Below are 20,409 nucleotides of genomic sequence, written 5' to 3'. Positions count from 1 at the left end.
TGGCGACGAATGCATTACCAAATTTTCATTAATTATGTGATTACTTTTGGATAATTCGCGATTAATTTCCAACTGTTCGAGTAAATTCAATTTTAGACCTTTATAACATATATGCAAACATTCCGGCGCCATATTTTACCAAGTAAATGCTAACTCATTAATAAATCTCATATTGTATACGTCTTGAATTTAGATTTACTATGTCCACAATGTTTTGTTTTCTGAAATAAATACATATTATTCAGTTTGATAATTTGTTGGTATTATGTAGATTTATTAGTAGAAATACTTGGTAAACTGAATTAAAATAGTATTTCATTTGCGTTGTCGTATTTATATAAATGGGTCAGTTATGTCAGACAGATGAATATCTAAGCTTTAACTTGTGTGCATCTTTATTGAAGAGCATTCTATTTAGTTGTAATATAATTTTAAAATTATATTTTGTAAGATGTATTATGACAAATGCATCCATAAAATTACATGTCATATTAGTAAGTAACGATGTGTATTATTTTCAAACCACTTGGCTTTTTCACGTAGGTGTTCACTCAAAACAGGATAAATCAAAACGTCTTCAGAATATCCTGTCAAAACCACTTGGAAGCATCGCGAGCCTCTCTTTACGTAAACACCAATAATTATTTCTGTAAGTTATGAAGACTTCCTAGAATATAGGCCCTTTGGCCAAATCGAAGTAGAATTTTAAATTTGTATTTGAAATTGATGGCTATCTATTGAGAACTAAATTAATTTGTATGCTGTAAAAGTATAACAAAAATTACCTTATAATTCTACAGTTACTGTTTTATCGTTTTTGTCGACTATTGTTTATGAATCTAATTAGTATGGTCATTTTAGTTACTTATGAATATGCGACAAGGATAATTTCGAGAATGGTTTACATAAAATACAGCTTTGTAACATCCCTTATTATTGACATAATAATGAAATATTTGTATTAATCACATAACAGAAAAATAAGATAGAATAATTACAAAAGCAAATTGCCATATTATAGATACCAAGACTTTGAAGAAGGATATTATATAACGCAAGAAAAACAAAGCTCCCTGAATGTGCGTTTTATTTACGTAACAAAATTTTTTGCAGACGTAATAATTGAAAATAATATATATTTTTACCACGTGTTTAAGTTTATCCCATATTTATCAGACTCTCCAGAATTGTACCTTATTACAAATATACCCAGAAGGTAACAGATTACCATGATATTCGTATTATCTGGAATTAATTGTTTTATTAAATAGGTAATAATAATATGTTCTTTAATGCAACGTGAGTGAATATTATAAGATTTCGGAGTACCTATAAGTGTTTATGTACTTAGTATGCTGAATAAATGATTAATAATCATATCTTATAAAATATATCTTATTATAGTTACCCCAATCTCTAAATACTTTAGATATCGGGATATTAAACGGATATAACTGATAAATATAAAACTGAAAAACTACCAACAAAATCGTATAATTATAATTAATCTCATTTAAATTTCTAGTGATTATATTTACTTTTAAAGTTGTAACATAAACCTATACTATTTACTTGTCTTTTTTGTGTATTTGTAATAATATTATGCGATGGAATCATTTATTATGAATTATTTTTGTAGGGCGTTAACCTTATAAACTGGCTATCAATAATTGTTGTCAATTTTGCAAAATTGCCTTTAAGCGGTCCGTTCTCGCGTACCCGCACAACTTTAAAATGCAGTCATGACATTAACCTCGGTGCAAAAATAGTGGCCCCTTCGCTTAACTTTTAACTTAGTATTCCTCTTTGGTGTAATTTGTTCTAAGCGCGCCCGTGTCTCATACATTATTCATTGTTAGCCGGCACCGTCCGGTGAAAAAGGTATATTTTTCGAAATACGCTCCCGACAAGTGATGTTCTATTGCTGTTTTATTTTAAAGAAAAAATCATTACAAAAACGGCTCGTTTTGGACTTTTTTTTTCATTACTATTTAAACATACTTATACAAAAATTTTAAATGACGTAATTTAAAAACCGTGTCGTAAAAAGTAATAAATAGTAAAAAAAAAGGTCATAAGTATGGCAATATTTTAGTAGCAAGTAATTATTGTAACATTTTAAATGATAACATTATAATATTTAAAAGGCAGATAAAGCTTTCAGATCCTATAAATATGCGTAGAAATTAATTCATTAAATGTAGGTGGGCATTTTCGCCAAAGTTTGTACATGTTTGAAATTTGGGTAATATTATTTTTTCACTCAAATTAACCATTTTTATATAGCTAGCAGATTCCTTGTTCTATTGCTGAATTGGTGATAGCAATTTTTCAGCAAAATATTGATTAATACAATATTTATATCATTTTTATTATGAAATTGGGCATAATAAGTTTCCGTTCCGTGACTACGAAACTTAGCTTTTAAAACATGAATGAAACACTTTTTATCACTTAAAAGAGCTCTATTAGATTAAAAAAACCATACACTTCAAAATAAAACTACAAATAGTCAAAAAATATTATTGAATTTTAATTCTTGGGCACATTTCGTTCCCCTCCGTTACCCTATGTCTATAATGGCAGAGCATTTTTCCTTTAGTATTTGAAAAAACCAATCAATGTTCGTTCTGCTATTTTTTTAAAGACAATAATCACTTTTACTAAATTTTATTGGAAAAATAAATAAGTTTCGTTATTTAATAATCAAATGAAAAATAGTTAACGTTCAACTTTTTTGGGGACATTTTCGGAATGGAACGAAATGGTAACGGAGTGTAATTTGTAAAGCTTAAGTTACATGTTACCATAAAAACAAATTTTTGTTTTATGAAATTTATTTGAATTTTTTGATAGACAGATAAATATTCAACGTGCGTCAAAATAACAAAACAAATCAAACTTAATCACTAAAATAGACATATTTTATAATAAATTTCACAATACTTGTAAAATAAGGTAGGTAATAATTTTGACACACTATACATTACCATAACTTTATTTGGCATTTATATTATTTGTAACTCAGATAAAAAATATTTTTAAGCAAATTAACAATATATGAAAAAAAAAATCAGCAAGGGATTCAGACGCGAGTTCCTAGCGCGGCACGGAGTATATAACTTTTACGAAAATAATTATAGTCAAACTCGGTTATTACGATCTCTGACATAGCGAGATCTCGGATGTAATAACGAAACATTTGTTGACAATTGGTTTATGATTTTCGCCATACATTTAATTCTTTCACTGTTATAACGAGCAACTTATCGGATATACCGAGCTAAAATACTGTTAATGTGTCGACCGTTTTAAAACATTTCGACCCTAAGCAATAAAATCCGATTGGACAGGATGCCGCCGGGGTCGGATTACGTTTATGACACTAGTAAAGTGTCTAAGTACCTACCTTATTGGTGTTTCACCGACAATAATAAAAAAGTATCCACGCATATGGTTGAAAAATCCAAGGTTTGTGAAGTCCGTAGGTACCTACCAGCGTTAATTACAATAAACAACTTCTTTTGTAGTTTATGAATGCCATGCTCGTTTCGGGGATTTTTACGATGGTTTCCAAATTTTTTATTTTCGGCTTTTTGTGTAATGTGACATGCTCATTTAAAAATACCTATTCTCTGATATAACGAGTAACGCTTATAACAAGCAAATTCAGTCGGTCCCATCTTCCTCGTAATAACCAAGTTCGACTTTATGTTGTCTTGAAATTTAATTGTATTCATCAACATAAAATGTAGCTATACAGGTTGATTGTAATCAAGACGTACTTTTCTGACATTTCGTGAATACCTACAGTTCTAGGTATTAAATCTAATCGAGTACACATTTCTGTTAAACGTGACAAAAAAATACTTTTTCATACATTTTTATAAATTTCTATGCCTAAAATGTATGGAGAAGTTTTAAAATTTTGGTGGCGTATAACAGAAAGAGTATGACAGAGCCAGTGCCTGTCTCGCAATTATTTCAGTCTGGTGTTTTTTCTTTTCCTTCTGTTGTTTTTTTTTATCTCCATACTTTTATGTGCGCTATTTTTGCGTATTCAGACATATCACATACTTTTTTAATCTTTATTATATTATTATATTATAGTCAGGTTATTTTTTATATTTTTTAATGAAAATATTTTTGTTTTTCATACGAACAGACAAAATAATTTTTTTTATAATCTATGAAGAACTAAACACACACTGTAAACCCAACTTTATGCATGCCATTTCGTTACTTTTACATTCCACATATACGTTACCACCAATATAGTTTCGGAGTGGAAGTAACGGATTCTGTTTCAGAAGTGTTTGAAGCCAAAATTTAGCTTAGTTTTATTGTTAAACCTGCGATATGTTTTATTATATCTGTAGTATGAAAGATAAGCTCCATATGTGTAGTATGTGAAATAGAAATATGTGTTTTCTTACCTTATAAATCGTGGTAACAGTAGTGGAACTTCTTAAATGACCAACCCAGAAAGCAACCTGTTCCGATAGCGATACCGACACACACCAACAATTTAAAGTGTACATGGCGATCAGTGTTATACAAAAATGTTGCTACATTAAAAAAAAACATATTTATAGTGAAAATTTTTCGCCTTCATGCTAAAATCGTGGTAACGGAATGTGGAGTTCCACTTTTTCAAATATCCTGGGACACACTTTAAACGTGATTTTTTTTCAATATTGGTACAAATTTACGAAAAAACTATATATTTTCCAAAAATATATAATGTAAGCTGTTGAAAACACTACGAATTTAATTTTACACACTCAAAATTAATGACGAAATCAGACTTTGTTTATTTGAATTTATGGGTGGGACATGGTAAAAACGCACTACCTTTCGATCTAAATAATCAATTAAAAATATATACAGGTCAGATAGTTGTATTTAACTGATTGAATAGAGTAAATTAATAAATTTGCATGTTAAAAGTACATAACTTTCCAACATTTTATAATATAATAACTATGAAAAAATCAATCAAAGTCATGGGACATGCCAAAAACGCAATGTACAAACTTTGGCGAAAATGCCCAGGTACAAAAATTATTTAACTACTAAGACAAGTTTTAACTCAATAATAATGTATTGTGGGATACTTTTATCAATATAATAATAATATCGACTGTGTTTAGGAAAAAGGGCGTGACCCTCGATTTTTCGAAAAGTGCTTTTATTAAATATTAACAATGTATACAACTAAATACACGTTCTGTAAAAAGCAAGTAGGCCGCAAATTCCAAATTATTATCTAAATTCTGGTTTTAACTGAGCTTTAATTATGTTTTAATTTAAGGAAAAAAGCATTTACCCTCAATTTTCATGATTTTTATATAACTTCTTTAATTATTGTTAGATCGAAAAGATATTACACCAAATCATCAATCATCATGCACCCAATGTATGTGCTTATTTAAAAAAAAAACATTGAATAAAAATCATCCAAAAAACATTTTTTGCTCCTCCTGTAAAATTTGTTCTGTGAGGGTTACGCTTTTTTTCCTAAACACGGTCGATATTAATATATTAATGTAGATTTAGCTTAAATTTTGAAGGATTTACTTTGGACGTAATAAAACTATTCATATTAAATAGGACTGTAGTAAATTGAAGACGTTTTTTTGTATCAAAATTAATATAAAACGCATCATCCTAGTTTTGACTGAACGTAATAATATGCGATTTATTAATTTTGATAGATTCAAGATTTGACACCAAATATACCTATGTGATTTGCGGCAGAGTAGAATTTACTCTAAGTAACAATGGTTTCGGACCATTATTAATATAATACTACACTGAGAAGAGACCAAAATTACGCACATTTTTTATGTATGAATTTTAAGTGATTTTCAACGTAAGGTTATTAAATTACTACATGTCTACTTTATTATCAATGTTATTTTTTCTTAAATGGCTTTTGGAACAAATCACTTACGATCCGTTACTATAGGAAACAGGTTTCACCTTGCTGAAATGAAATTGCATCTTATGTCACCATGCCATTTTCATGCAATTTTTGCATTCCGCAACTTGTACCCAAGGGTTATTTCCTTTTGCCAAGCTGTTAACTCTTATCTACGTTAGTGTCCATTCTCGTCACAATAATATGAATTCAACAGAGTGCAAAAAGCGAATAGATCTCAACCCCAGTTAGTAGGTTCCAACTAACTGGCGGATACAGGAATAGTTAGTTTTTCTTTCGAAAGGTATTAAGCTTTGTGAAAACAATCAAAATTCTTTCTGTCATAATGTTACTACTTTTTAAACGATTCTGTCAATGAATAATAAAACTATTTATTTTATTAATCTAAAAACTGGATGAAATACGGTTTTACCTAAGCTAACCTTACAAAGCCTTACATATAAAAGAATAATTATTATTATTAATACTATCAACTGAAGGTACTTGATAGAATTTGAATTTAAAGTATAATTGAATTATGTTTTATATTAGGTATTTCATTTAAGTCATTTTTTGTGACCCAGGTTTTTCTTTTTAGAATGTTCAAGCACTATGACTTAACTCTCGTTTATATAACAAATATATACAAAAAAAAAACTAAAATAATTCTTTACTTAGTAATAAGCTAATAAGGCTTTCACTTATAAAATTCTAAGTTGTTTTTTTGTCACGTTTGATGTGAATTTATGAAAATTAGTTTTAAAAAATCTAGAATTTATATAATATATATATATATATATCTAAGTTTTCTTCAAGTTATGCATGATATAATGGTCGCAATAATATTTTATTATTATTTCACCATCACGTAGCTTGCAAGAGATTGTTTTCAATACAATTCACTTTGGAAACAAACGGGTGTTTATTGAAATAACGACATAAGGTGGTTTGTGGATTCGTGAGAACAAATTTGCATACAACAAACTGAATGCATATATGATGCGTTTCCATGCATTGTAAATGATTCGTCTCCATTCTGCATAATATCCGCAAATGCATTTAAACATTTTTTTCAAATAAAATACATCGATATAATTGATTCTTTTAAATGTTGATAAAACTAATGTCAACATTATCTTAATTAAGTGAAGACTGTTATAGCTATTAAAACCATTTTCTAATAAACATACTGCAATAAATTATGTAATTACTTTACTACAGAAAGGTGTTTTCTTCCTTATGCACTGCAGTATATTACACATTCTTCTAATTGCTGTAAAAACGTATGTATATATGTTGAAAAATATTTATCCATAAGAAGGATATCTGGCAAAGGTTATAGCTATCAGCATTGAAAGTTAAATACGTATGTTAAAACTAAACTGAATCAAAATATGTAGTAGATAATGATTTATTACACATAGATACGCTTAATAAAGATGGTGATCGTTATCGACCCCTTTTACATGACATTCCTAATGGATTTTTCTTGAATTATATGACATAACTACCAAAATTATTGTATATTTAATTTAATTAAATATACTAACAATATATTTTCACCAATATATATTGACTGTAGGTACCTACAGTTAAAATAAGCTTACATTTTTAGACAATATATTAATAATTTACATTTTAAAGTTTTTTAAATAGTCAACATAATATACACTTATCAAAAAAAAGTCAAAAACAAATAAATTTAAAAAAAAAACGTTATAAAATGCGAATTCTTTAAAGGGCCCTACATTAGTATGAGATGTATTATAGTTATTAAAGAACAGTTTATTGATTAGTTTACTCTATAGCAGTAAAATTATTTTTGAATAATTCACAGTTTTAATGTATTTTATATTTATTTTAAAAACATCGATTTTCAAAAAAAAATGTTTATAGCTTGATTTTAATTTACATATAATCTGATTCTAGCTTTAATATTGCAACGTTAACTTAACTTGTTCAATTGTAAAATTTGTACTAAGTACAATTTTAGTCGCCCATTTCCAAAAATCATATTGTCCAGTTTTGATTAAAAATTAACTGAATATGCAATTTTATTCCTTATTCGAAAGGGCACACACAATATATTCGATAAACAATTCCAAAACTAATCTTTTGCAGTCAGTATAACGGTTGAAAAATATCGTCTTATTTTAAAATGCTTCTGGTAGCCATTTTCAAATAATTTTCACTCAATATAAAAAAGAATATCATGTTCTGCAAAATTTTCAAGTGTTTGATTGGAAAATCTCTGTAGTTAAAATATTAAAAGCACCCACTCAATGGCCCAAGAAAAAATGGTTATTTTCTATGTAGAGGTTTCATACACGTTTTTGTGTGAATATCTCAAAATAAAACAAAAGGTGAATTTTGGAAATGGGCGATCAAATTTTATTTTTGTTTGCTATATTGATGTATTTCTTAAAAAATCTTACTCATTAAAAAGTCTTTCGGTGATCCTTTCAAATGGACAGTACAACATAGTCATGATTTTGTGATCGCAGACGAAGTTGTGGACGAATCACTATCGATCCCAATAATCTTGGCGCAGCTGACACGTCCGCTGGTGCATGCACTCGGATTGAATTACATGACGAGTAACAAGTGCACTAAGAAGATGCGACATGATGGAAACCGATAACTGTTGACAAAATGAACAAAAGACTAACTAATATACCCTGAGATACTTCAAGTAGGCATTACTCACACTATATTTTAACATAGATACACTAGAGCAGTACTTCTCAAACTGGGGGGCGCGACCCCCTAGGTGGCTCTGGAGCTCCTGCCAGGGAGCCGCGAAATATTTTAGTATTTGAAGCATTGAGAAAACTTTGAGAAGCACTGCACTATAGCGCAAAAAGTGAAACTGGAGATTGAAGGAATATGAGAGTATTGCCCGGATTGAAAGATATTATTCCTCACTTATTTGTTAAAAACAGAAATTTTTCGGTCATCGCTACGATTCTTTCGTCAATATTGTCGATGAGTCAAATAAGCTCATTTTGTCATTTTTCTTCTTCGCAGTACGTTACTTAAAATTAACTTAACACTAACTTATATGTCCTGAGATATTTGAACACGTTACTCATGCCTATATTATTTTAATATGAACAGATTATGTTGGTATATTATTATGATCATCACCAGCTGGATTCAACTCATAGCTGGATGAAGGATGAAGCTCCTTCCACTATTCTCGGCCGTTAGTTTTTTTGTTGCCACGTATATCCACTAAACTTTGTGAGTTCGTCAATATAACAAGTTTTAGATCTGTGGTCGTTTGGTAGGCTAAAAAAATATATAGGTATATACATTCTCTATAATACTACAACAGGCCAAGAGGCCCAATAATAGTAACATTAGTGTATTAAGTAATAGAAGTGAAACAATCACAAACACCGAGGCTTTGAGAAAATCACATAAATATATTGTGACCTCAGCGGGAATTGAACCTGGAGTTTCCGTATGAAAGGCCAGCGCCTTACGTACCGCACCACGACTACTTGGGTACCAGTGTATGACGGCATTAATTGTTCAGCGATTATTCACTCGCCAAGCGATATGTCCACCGCATTTCCATTTCATATACTTGTAGCTGTCAGTATATTAGCGATCAAATATCTATTTTTAATGTATCAAATTATTCGACTGCAATAATAATTTCTCAGCGACTCATATAACGGTAAACAATTTTACTATTTAGCTGGATCAGCAGATTGATTGGCGATATGAAATACGGTATCGCAATGGAAAATTAGTCGAATAATCCTATCCCATAGTTTCATATTATATTATGACTGTAATAATAAATAAAATTTATAAGCTACTCGGATTTAAACCGCTGACTCGTTCAATATAATTATGTACGGGAATATAATGTTTATGTATTACTTTTGACTTTATAAATAACGAATAATGATTTATCAAAATGTAAGTACCTGGCTCGTAACTATCTCAGTAGATAATATGTACTGTCATTGTATTTATACTAGTGTACCGATAGTTACGCTGCAAATAAAACTCGCTCCTGTATACATCTTCGACTTCTTCATCATCACCCTCAACACCATAGCCCACACATCGAACACCACAGTGGTGACACCAACATACTTATTCAAGTCCCGTCGGCGTCATAATTTGTTTTATTTTTTTCTAGTAGGTATATAATAATATATCTGTGTTTGTTTTGTTATGAGTGTTTTCAAATTATGTATTTTCAATGTAAAGAATGTTATATTTATAAGTCTTTTGAATTATTCGTTGAATTACAAAAATAGTTTGTGAAAATATTATTGTTGAGTAATGTCTGAATTGTGTAATTTACTATGTTGTTTTAATAGAGTAGAAAATTAAAGTTATATTATCGTAGGGGTTATTGGTCTTCTTTTAAGGTTCAAACTGTAACCGCAACGTGTGATGTAAGATATTGCGAAGCCTACTTTACCCTCATTTCGTTCAATATATTATTTCCATACAGTGGGCGCGGTAATGAAAGTGCACAAAAAATCACTACACTTGACCGCACAAATTATATAACAGACGTCCGCATTCAAAACTTGCCGCTTGAAATAATATTGTATTTTTATTAATGTTTGACATTTGAGAGTAGGGATTGTAATACCGAATGAAAACGTAAATACCGGTGATTTATAGGGAAACCATAAGTATAATGCTTCATATGAAATAATATTCAACATCTTAGTTAATAACGCTATTCAATTTATTTATTTTTTTATCATATTGTTACATTTAGAAACAAAGAAATATAAAACAGTATAACATAAAAAAGAGATAGATCAGTATAGAGACAGACAGCATGTTTTAAACAGTAGAAATGTGTAAATACAAAAAATATAAATTAGATAGGTACAAAGAAATACTCCAGATGAGTTAAGCAGACCCTATTTTAAGAATTCATAAAACAACGTCCACCTATACTCATCCTTACGTAGGAAGCAATTTCGTTGAACATAGTTATCGCCCTCCCAATTGGCATTACCAGTGGCAGGTTGGTTCTGCACCTTGGGATAATAAACAACTGATGGTCTCTATTTCTAAGATAGTTATCAGGGACACACAGGTCAACACTTCCCAGAATGGCAGTTCTTATTTATACCTCGTATAAGTCGAAAAAAATACGTAGCTTAATAATGCTATGCATTGATGAAAGTGAAAAAATGACAAATTAGTACTTTTTTGACGATTTCCCATCGATTATTAAAACGTGTTAATATGTCATTATAAACTAATATTAAATTATTTAATGTTTTTTTTTATAAATTTGCCAACGTTTTGACTGCTATCTGCTACGCCATGCCATTTTCAAAGCATTTAATAGAATTAATTATTTACATTTTTTTAAATATTATATTACACGCAATTAAATAATAGTATGTCGGAATCGTTTCCTCGTATCAAGCCTATCAGGTACCATTAGCGAGGGATGCTTGGCTGGATGGCTAGCGAGGGAGTATTTTGTTTTTTTAATTTAATTTTACTATGTATATAAAATTGTGTGTTTTTTATTTTTTTTCTTCTCTCGTGAGGGTAATATTTGTTATACTGTAAATCTCATGTTATGGACATCCTGAATTTTGATTTATTATGTACACAATGTTTGTATACTTATCATTTTCTTTATCAGTATTTGTATTATAAATGTACTCACCACAGACAAAGTAGGTATTTCCAGCTATAGTATTTTTATTTATTAATGACACGTGCAATACGCCATTCGTATAACTAAAACTCTCAATAAATGTTTCCAAATTATTCATTCTTTTTCAGTTTGTGTTTGCGTAGATAATCGGTAGGTACTCAATCAAAACTTGTTTTGTCTGAAGCTATATGTAATATTTTTGTTTACAAAATGTAATTTTTTAAACTTTTAGTTTTGTCTAAACGCTATCCTTTTAGCGTTATACATTGTATTTATTATTTATCCTAATGTTGGCTAGTTAGTATTTAAACCGACTTATTTAAATAAATAAGTTTATAATTATTCTATCTATAGAACCCTAAGTATTAAAAAATCACTTAATTTAACCGTTTAGTTTAAATATATAATCCTCTTCTTTATATTCAATAAAATAACAAACTATTTTTAGTGTAATTTTGCTGTGTATAATTTTCAAGGGTCCTTTCCATCATGTAATACTAGTAGAATATAATATTGTATGATAAATACGTGGCATATTTTCAAATTGAACGACGTGAATTATCAGATTATTTTTATTACACACAAACACAATTATTGCGGTCAGCGGGAAGGTATATAAAATAAATAATAACACAAGTAAAAAATCCACACCACATAGTTGACCTGTGAGGTATATTCTCATAACAATGATATACGCCAGCTTATTATAAGTTAGCTATAATCATTTAAGATTGGCATCCATCACATTTCTCATAAAGTAGGAGATAACATAAGTTATACTTGGTATGGCATATTAGCGAATAATTGATTCAAGAATCGAACTCCATGACCACTTTGAAATAAAATTGTCATATACCTTTGTATATCAATCTTTGTTAGATGAGACATTACAAAATCTCGTAATTATGTTATCCGCAATACATTAAATTTATATTTCAATTAGTGTTGTGGAAAATTTGACGCATGCGTGGAGTAAATTATTTTTTTTCCACCGCTGGCTAAGGGTTGGAATTTAACTAGTACTTAATCGGTTTATAATTGAAAACTGTTTGATGACTAGAAATGTTGCAATCTATATAGGTAATAGATACAAAATTGTATTATTCAACATTAACATTCGAATAAAATTTAACAGGAAAGTGTCAATGATACGGCATCAAATTACTAAATTTTGTAAGTACTTTTCAAAACACTAAGAAAATAGATTCGTACATACCAGATTTTAGGCCTGGTCCAGATGTGTCTCACCGCGCTTTATGGGCGAGTATCGAATATAATATAACGATAATTAAATAATTGTTGTAACTATCGGCGATTATTGTCGCCTATAGTACATCGACTCACCCGTCGCGCAATCGATGATATGCCGCGAATACATGTGGACGGCTCAATGAGGTCACATGTACCTAGAATGCGCGCGAGTTTTTACGCGCCAGTCAACTCGCGCCATCTGGACAAGGCCTTACTATACATGGAAAATCATCTCAGAACATTATTACCATAATATGAATGCAGCATTTAGTATTTAATTTAGTGGTAGATTTCCATCTTAAAACAGCATAAGAATAAATTTTAATTATTCATATTTTGCACTTTAATATTTGAATCATTTTTTCGTGATTCGAATTTCACCCTTTGGCATCAAACAATAAACAAACGTACAATATAGATACCCAGTTATATTTTGTATTAATTGTACGACTGCCATTGGTGTATATGCATAGTGTAGAATGACAAAACCTAGGCCGCAAAAATGATTTTAATAGAAAAAAAAACTTAAATAAATAATATTTTAATTCAAACTTAATAATAATATTATACTTACTTAATTTTATAGAAATTTAGTCGATATCTTTTTTACTTTTTACACGTAATATATTATATTATCACTTTGTATGTACGCGATGATAAAAAGTATTTTATAACAGATCAGTTTGTGATTTTTAACGGGTACAAATATTTTTTTTATATATGCACTAATATAATAGTCAACATATTCCTGAGTATATTATTCTCGCATGTCATAGTGATAGTCACAAGAATACACGCCCCGGACCACTTTAAAATCAACTCATTTCAATATGACAGCGCCAACGAGTTTTTGATGATAGTCAGATATAATATTTTTTTAATGAGACCAAAACCAGAATCGATGAAAACGATTTAAGTATTTGCTACATAACTGGTTTCCGGACGATAATATACCGTATCCTTAATTAAAAATTGATTTACAAAAAACAATTGCAGGACTCACATGAAGTTCAATAAACTTTCGGATAATATTTTTTATCGTTTGATTAATATCTACTTAATATAGGTACCTATAAAAAATACGTACCATCTCAAAAGTTATTCATGATTACACGACACAAATGCAAACTATAATAGCATAGTAACATATATTTAACAATCTCAGATGATAATTAAGTACTCGTCACTCGAACTTATCATATAACATTGTATTAGATAATATAATAATTAGTCGATATCAAACCTTTTAATCAAGCAGTTAACTAATAATCTTTTAATTGAATAATCACTCCTCGGATCCTATGTTTGTCCGCAATCGACATTAAACTATCATAATAATAAAGACATTCTATCATGTAATATTAAAATATGTATGAAACAATAAACAACCATTAAATCAGTTCTGTGTGTATTAATCAAATATGTATGTATCCATATAAAATTAAATTTAGTAGTTGGACATCTTACTAAATTAAATACTAAACAATTACAATATTATAATAGATAATTCATTATATACATATTGATATAGTTTGATAAACAATATTATGCGCACTATTTCTATTATTAAAAAAAACATCTACATAATTTAGTAATGATCAGGACCAGCTTCGTCTGCTTCAATGGTACATTTTTAACTGCTGGGTTGAAACTTTTGAACTGTCTCAGTTGATAATATCTAATTGAAGTAGACGAGACTAATTCGAATCATTATTTAATTATACAGAATAAGTGGGTACCATTAATAATCAACAGTCGTTTTAGCGATCCCCACAAAACGCTTCTTCCTTATGTGTATCAAAAGGCTCAGAGTCTGCGCAATGGCGAGTTTAACTACGTAGAGGCCTGAGATACTAACTGATTATTAATTATTTAGAGATTATCAAAGGGATTGGGTTATGATTTGGGTAATACGAGGGTGGGTCAATAAGTCCTTAGAAAAGCCGACAGGTGGCGCGACTAGTACTGTAAGCGGTTTGTTTTCATGCAGCGGCACTACCGATTCAGTATGCTGCGAAGTTTCAATCAGATTGGTCGGGTTGTTGTGTGTTTCTCGTACATTTAAAAAAAAAATTTGCTTGTGGAAAATGGAAAAATTGAAAATAGAGAAAATTGAGTTTAGAGCTGTTATTAAACATTTTAATATAAAAGGGTTAACAGCAAAGGAAATAAAAAATGAGTTGGATTTAGTTCACGGCATATCTGCTCCTTCACTTGCAACTATTTATAACTGGTTAAATGAATTTAAACGTGGTCGTACATCAACAAAGGATGAACCACGCTCAGGACGTCCTGTAGAGGTGACTACACCAGAAATGATCAATAAAATCCACGATATGGTGTTAAGTGACCAAAGATTAAAGTTGAGTGAGATAATTGAGGTTACAGGGATCTCAAAAGGTAGCGTCATTTCTATTTTACATGACAAATTGGGCATGAAAAAAATTTCTGCAAGATGGGTGCCGCGTTTGCTCACAGTCGACAATAAACGCAATAGGGTGGTGGCCTCTAAAGCCCTGTTGTCGCTCATGCAACGCAATCCGGATGAATTTTTTCGTCGCTTTGTGACTGTAGATGAAACATGGATACACCACTATACTCCTGAGACGAAAGAACAGTCAAAGCAGTGGATTGCGAAAGGCGAACCATGTCCAAAGAAGGCGAAAACCGTAAAATCAGCTGGTAAGGTTATGGCTACTGTATTTTGGGATGCACGTGAAATTATTTTCGTTGACTATTTGGAAAAAGGAAAAACAATAACAGGGGATTATTATGCATCTTTATTGGACCAGCTAAAAAACAAAATTGAAGAAAAACGGCCTCATTTAAACAGGAAAAAAATCCTCTTTCATCAGGACAATGCCCGTGTTCACACATGTTTACGATCAATGGCTAAAATTGAAGAATTGAAGTTCGAATTGGTCGACCACCCACCGTATTCGTCAGATTTAGCCCCCAGTGACTTTTTCCTTTTCCCAAACCTAAAAAAATGGCTAAGTGGACAACGTTTTTTTTCAAATGAAGAAGTCATCATCGAAAACTTATTTTTCTGACGGTTTAAAAAAAATTGAGAAACGTCTAACCAAGTGTATTGAGCTCCAAGGAGATTATGTTGAGGAATAAAAAAAAAATACAAAAATAAAAACTGTTTTAATGCTTTTTTCTAAGGAATTATTGACCCACCCTCGTATTTTAGTACGAATCTTTCTGATGTTTCGGTAATTTTTCATAATTTTATGACTTTGAACTTTTTAAAGGCCCCCTTTCAATATATTGCCTTATCTGCAGTAAAAAAAATCGCCTCTTAGCCTGCATATCTTTTCACATGTCCACCTATCTTAGCGTAGTTCTCCTGAATTTCATTTATTTTTCAGATTACATAATTTTTATAATTATTACTTATATTGTATGGTTGGGTATCCAACGCTTATCAATATCTCACCCAAAGATTTGTTTCAGCGTGACTATAAAGGGATCATAGTACAATATTCACAGTTCATAACACATATAAACAACTTGTTTCCACCCTTTCTAATAGTGTTTTTAAGATTTAATTATTTTTACAATTATATAAATACTAAATATTTTATTTTCTTTTTTGTTACAGAAGGAAAACTAAAAACGCCCAACGACATATAAATCTTCAAATAACAAGGTATGTATTAGTTTTTTTTGTTATATTTAGTATATTATGTACCTAACCTTTGACTTTCACTAATCACATTTTGATTTGTTTATATACCCCTCTGAACTAAGACTACACGTTAATTTGGATTATATTATAGTTACCAGTAAAGGCCGTATCCTGAGCCCTCTGTCGTCGAATATACTATAAACTATGTTCGTTTTATGAGAAAAACATAATATACATATTAAGCACGTGGTAATTTCTAGTTACTTTGTGTTTAAGATATTAAGTTACGGTAGCTACCATAACATATTTTGCAATACATTCTCTAAAAGAAGGTGTCCAGTTATTATTACTTATTATATTTTACTACAAATAAAAATAAGCATTTTTTTCTCCTATTCTGTATATATGAATGGTTGAAGGTAACTTTAATATAGTACTCGAGTTTATGTATGTTTTTTCAATATTTCAATAATGCTTTTTAACAGCTAATTCCCTCAGGCAAAAATCAGCTTAATCGTCTTGCTTATTTGGTTATACCAAGCTTGTTAACAGTTATTGAAACAGTTTCTTCGAAAAAAATCGTCTGTAATTTTAGCTACATAGGTACCTACCTACATACATTCACACGCATTATGAAATATTTTCAAACATGAACACTTTAGTAGGTACCTGCATAATATTTAATTTAATACGTTATATTGTATTATAAAATAATTGAAGCCTATGGTAGAATCAAATACTTAATATCACGAATATAAAAAAGTACGTTTTCACGTAAGTCAGAAATATATTAATATATATACTGAAAATATATTTTATTGCTCAGTTAGTTAATTACTATGAAATTAGAGCCATACTAATGATTAGAATTTGAATGTTGTTGAAGGAAAAGAGAGTTAAAATAACTTCGTATTAAAAGCCATACGCATATTAGACTTGTCTTCGATACCATGGTTGCCTACAATTATGAACCAAAAAAATGGGAATTAGCATGTATGTAGGTACGTGGTTACGGAAACCATATAGCGAAATGGATGTTAACCACTTGCTCAACCTATTAGTTCCATACACATTAAAAAATAACATGTAAATATTTTTATGCATTATTTGCTGTTCTTTTTTAAAAATTCATCTGAAAAGTCCACATGTATTATGGAATAACACTATGATTTTTATATCATAATTTATTCTATATTTTTTTTCTACAAAACATTCAAACAAGTCTTTTAAATTGTAATGTTTTTTGAGCGGTGTCCTCTCCTCTTCCAACTTCGTAACTATATTTTAAGAATAGTTAGGCAAATACTATTACCTCCCGCATAGGTGATAAACAATATTATTATTATGTCCTCGAATGACGGTTCATTTAAATAATAATTATACGTTTTAGGTTAAAAATATTAAAGTAGATACCTAGTACATAATTATATAATCGTTTATTTATATACATAATATTTATTTAAATATACCTACCTATTAACTATTAAATTGCTGGTATGTATTAATATACTCGCACAATGTACTGTACATAAAACAGAATAATTTCCTTCGTTCAACGATGTATACACGTATATATATATATTTGTCAGTATATATAATATTATACTAGAACCATTATATCTTGGCCATAATTTCACAGTGCTGTATGTACTGTTACGGACTATAGCGGGTTTTGGAGGCATATATTTATACATGAAAGTTCAGAGGGGTCCGTAGTTCCTAGATTACCGTTTTGACGTCAGTTAGTAGCCAAGATATAATGGTAATTAAGGCTATAATCATAAAATTCAATTAATTTATTACAGATATTTTTTTAATTCTTACATGTTCCTTATTTGCTTATTGACAATTTTATAATATTGCTTATTAGTGGTATATTAGGCACCTACTAAAGAAAATTTTATGGAATTCAAATTTAATGTTTACACTTTTAGTAATGTTAACATAAAACGATGAATTTACTAGTTTATATTAATCTAATTTTTATTTTCTGGTTATGGGTAAAATGATTTGATATCAGTGGTATATACCTATTACCTGTTTGAGTTATTTAAACAAACGGTAACCAAAACAACTGCACAGCTTGAATATTACTTATACTTTCGGAACTGGTTGACTTTTATTTCATCGTAGTATTTTCCTGATTTAAATAAATTGTAAGTAACTTTATAGGTACCTATATATATTTTTTATGAAATAATACAAATTCATTCAATGTATTTACCTATCAATAATATTTATTTAATAGTAGGTATATTTTTCTTAAAATAAATGAAAATAAATCCAAATAATGTTTATATGTAGACGTAAATCATTTGAAATGCTGATTGAAATAAGATGGTAAACTGAACGTTTTCAACAAAAAAATATAATCACAGTCGAACCTCTGATTATACTATTCTTCCCACACAAATCTCATTTTACAAACATACCTACAGTTTCACTTTTATTGGTTAATATTTTTTGTAATTAATTAATGATTTCGTATAAATAAAAGTTAAATAATCATTTACTATCGAGTTTTGGCCTCTAATTTTTAAGGTAAACGTTAAATAATCGGACAGTAAAGAGTGTTTACCACTGTTAGATTTACTCACGTCATATTATTTAGATTTATTGACAGGTTTCTGTCTTCACCTTGCGTTTGAATCGCTCTTAGCAGTGAGTAAAATTTCTATGCGACGTAGGCGTGTTGATTTATTTTGAAAGAAAAAATATAATGCATACGAATGGTAGCATTGAGAAAATTATTTGCAGTGCTGAAAGAGTAATTATTGAACTTGACTTTTAATCGAATCGATTGATTTGAAATTTTGTACCAGGAAATCTAATATGTTTTTAATTGTTATGTTATTGTAATTATTTATTTTATAGTAACTCATTTTGATTGCACTAATAATATATCAGTTGAAGTTATATCGATATTTTTTACATCATGATGACATTTACATTAAAGAAAAAAATGGTAATATATGTGTAGATACTAGCTACAGCTAGTAAGGTATTTCATATACCTAGATAATATAGTAAAAATGATAGTTTTGATATGAGAATATGAAGTGTCAGAGTAATGGTCAATGAAATTAAAAATTATAATTAATTATTAAAGATTTATTCCAATTCTTTGTAAAAAAATACCATAAATCAATCTAAAAACTTTGTATAGTTGTGGGTTATTGTGATTTAAATGTGGTAAAAAATAAACAAATTAGAAAAATATATTTTTATCGAGCATGACTTGAACCAGCATTGGTTGGATTCCGATCAATATGTTTTACTAATTAGACAACCCACAGTTACTGATCACGTTGAAATTTTCTTTCAGCTATATGTACCCCATTATCTTAAATTGTTCCAAACTATGTAATTACGAATGCTACATTCTTAAATATCATGTAATGGAAAATATATTACTGTAAAGAATACATTTTTGAAAACATCATAATTAATTTTGAGTAAAACTATGTATTTAAGTGTAGGTATTTATATAAGAATATTCATATTGATACGGGTAAATGAAATTGTTTTTATCAACGGGTAATAGTTTTGAAGTTATGCAGACTACATATTATTATGAACTTCAAAACTACAGTATTTTAAAGACTGCAATAAGATATTTAAAAAGCGATTAGGTACCCATAACAAATGCAACAAAACATTCATAATAATATTATGGAAGTAATAAATTGTATCCTTCAACCATAAAATTTTACAAAATAAAATAAATAACTTGTAGTGGTTCTTTAATTATCTTTCACCAAGAATTGACAGTTATTATTATTTATTAAAGATATTATAATTAATTTACATAAATGTTTGTAAGGCCGTTGACCATGCTATTTTCAAAATATTTTTTCATCTTAAATTATAATCTCAATCAATCTTGTAAATAAACACACTTTATAACAATATAATATATAATTAAGCTATTCTTGAGGT

General features: G+C 29.3%; 1 protein-coding gene across 2 annotated transcripts in view; it reads left to right on the top strand.

Annotated features, from left to right (window-relative positions):
• Positions 1-20,409, top strand: part of sano (CABIT domain-containing protein serrano) — a 555,155-nt gene that overhangs the window by 381,646 nt on the left and 153,100 nt on the right. For both annotated transcript variants that reach the window (XM_085942988.1, XM_085942989.1), the window contains one exon: positions 16,444-16,491. The gene's annotated coding sequence lies outside the window, so the exon portion shown is untranslated. The remainder of the gene's footprint in view (positions 1-16,443; positions 16,492-20,409) is intronic.

Source organism: Rhyacophila brunnea, unplaced genomic scaffold (genome assembly GCF_057557595.1).
Source record: "Rhyacophila brunnea isolate RB1 unplaced genomic scaffold, BYU_Rbru_1.0 scaffold_15, whole genome shotgun sequence".
Classification (NCBI taxonomy): Eukaryota; Metazoa; Arthropoda; class Insecta; order Trichoptera; family Rhyacophilidae; genus Rhyacophila; species Rhyacophila brunnea.
Note: the sequence above shows the minus strand (reverse complement) of the source record. Positions and strands in the feature narration are given on the sequence as shown.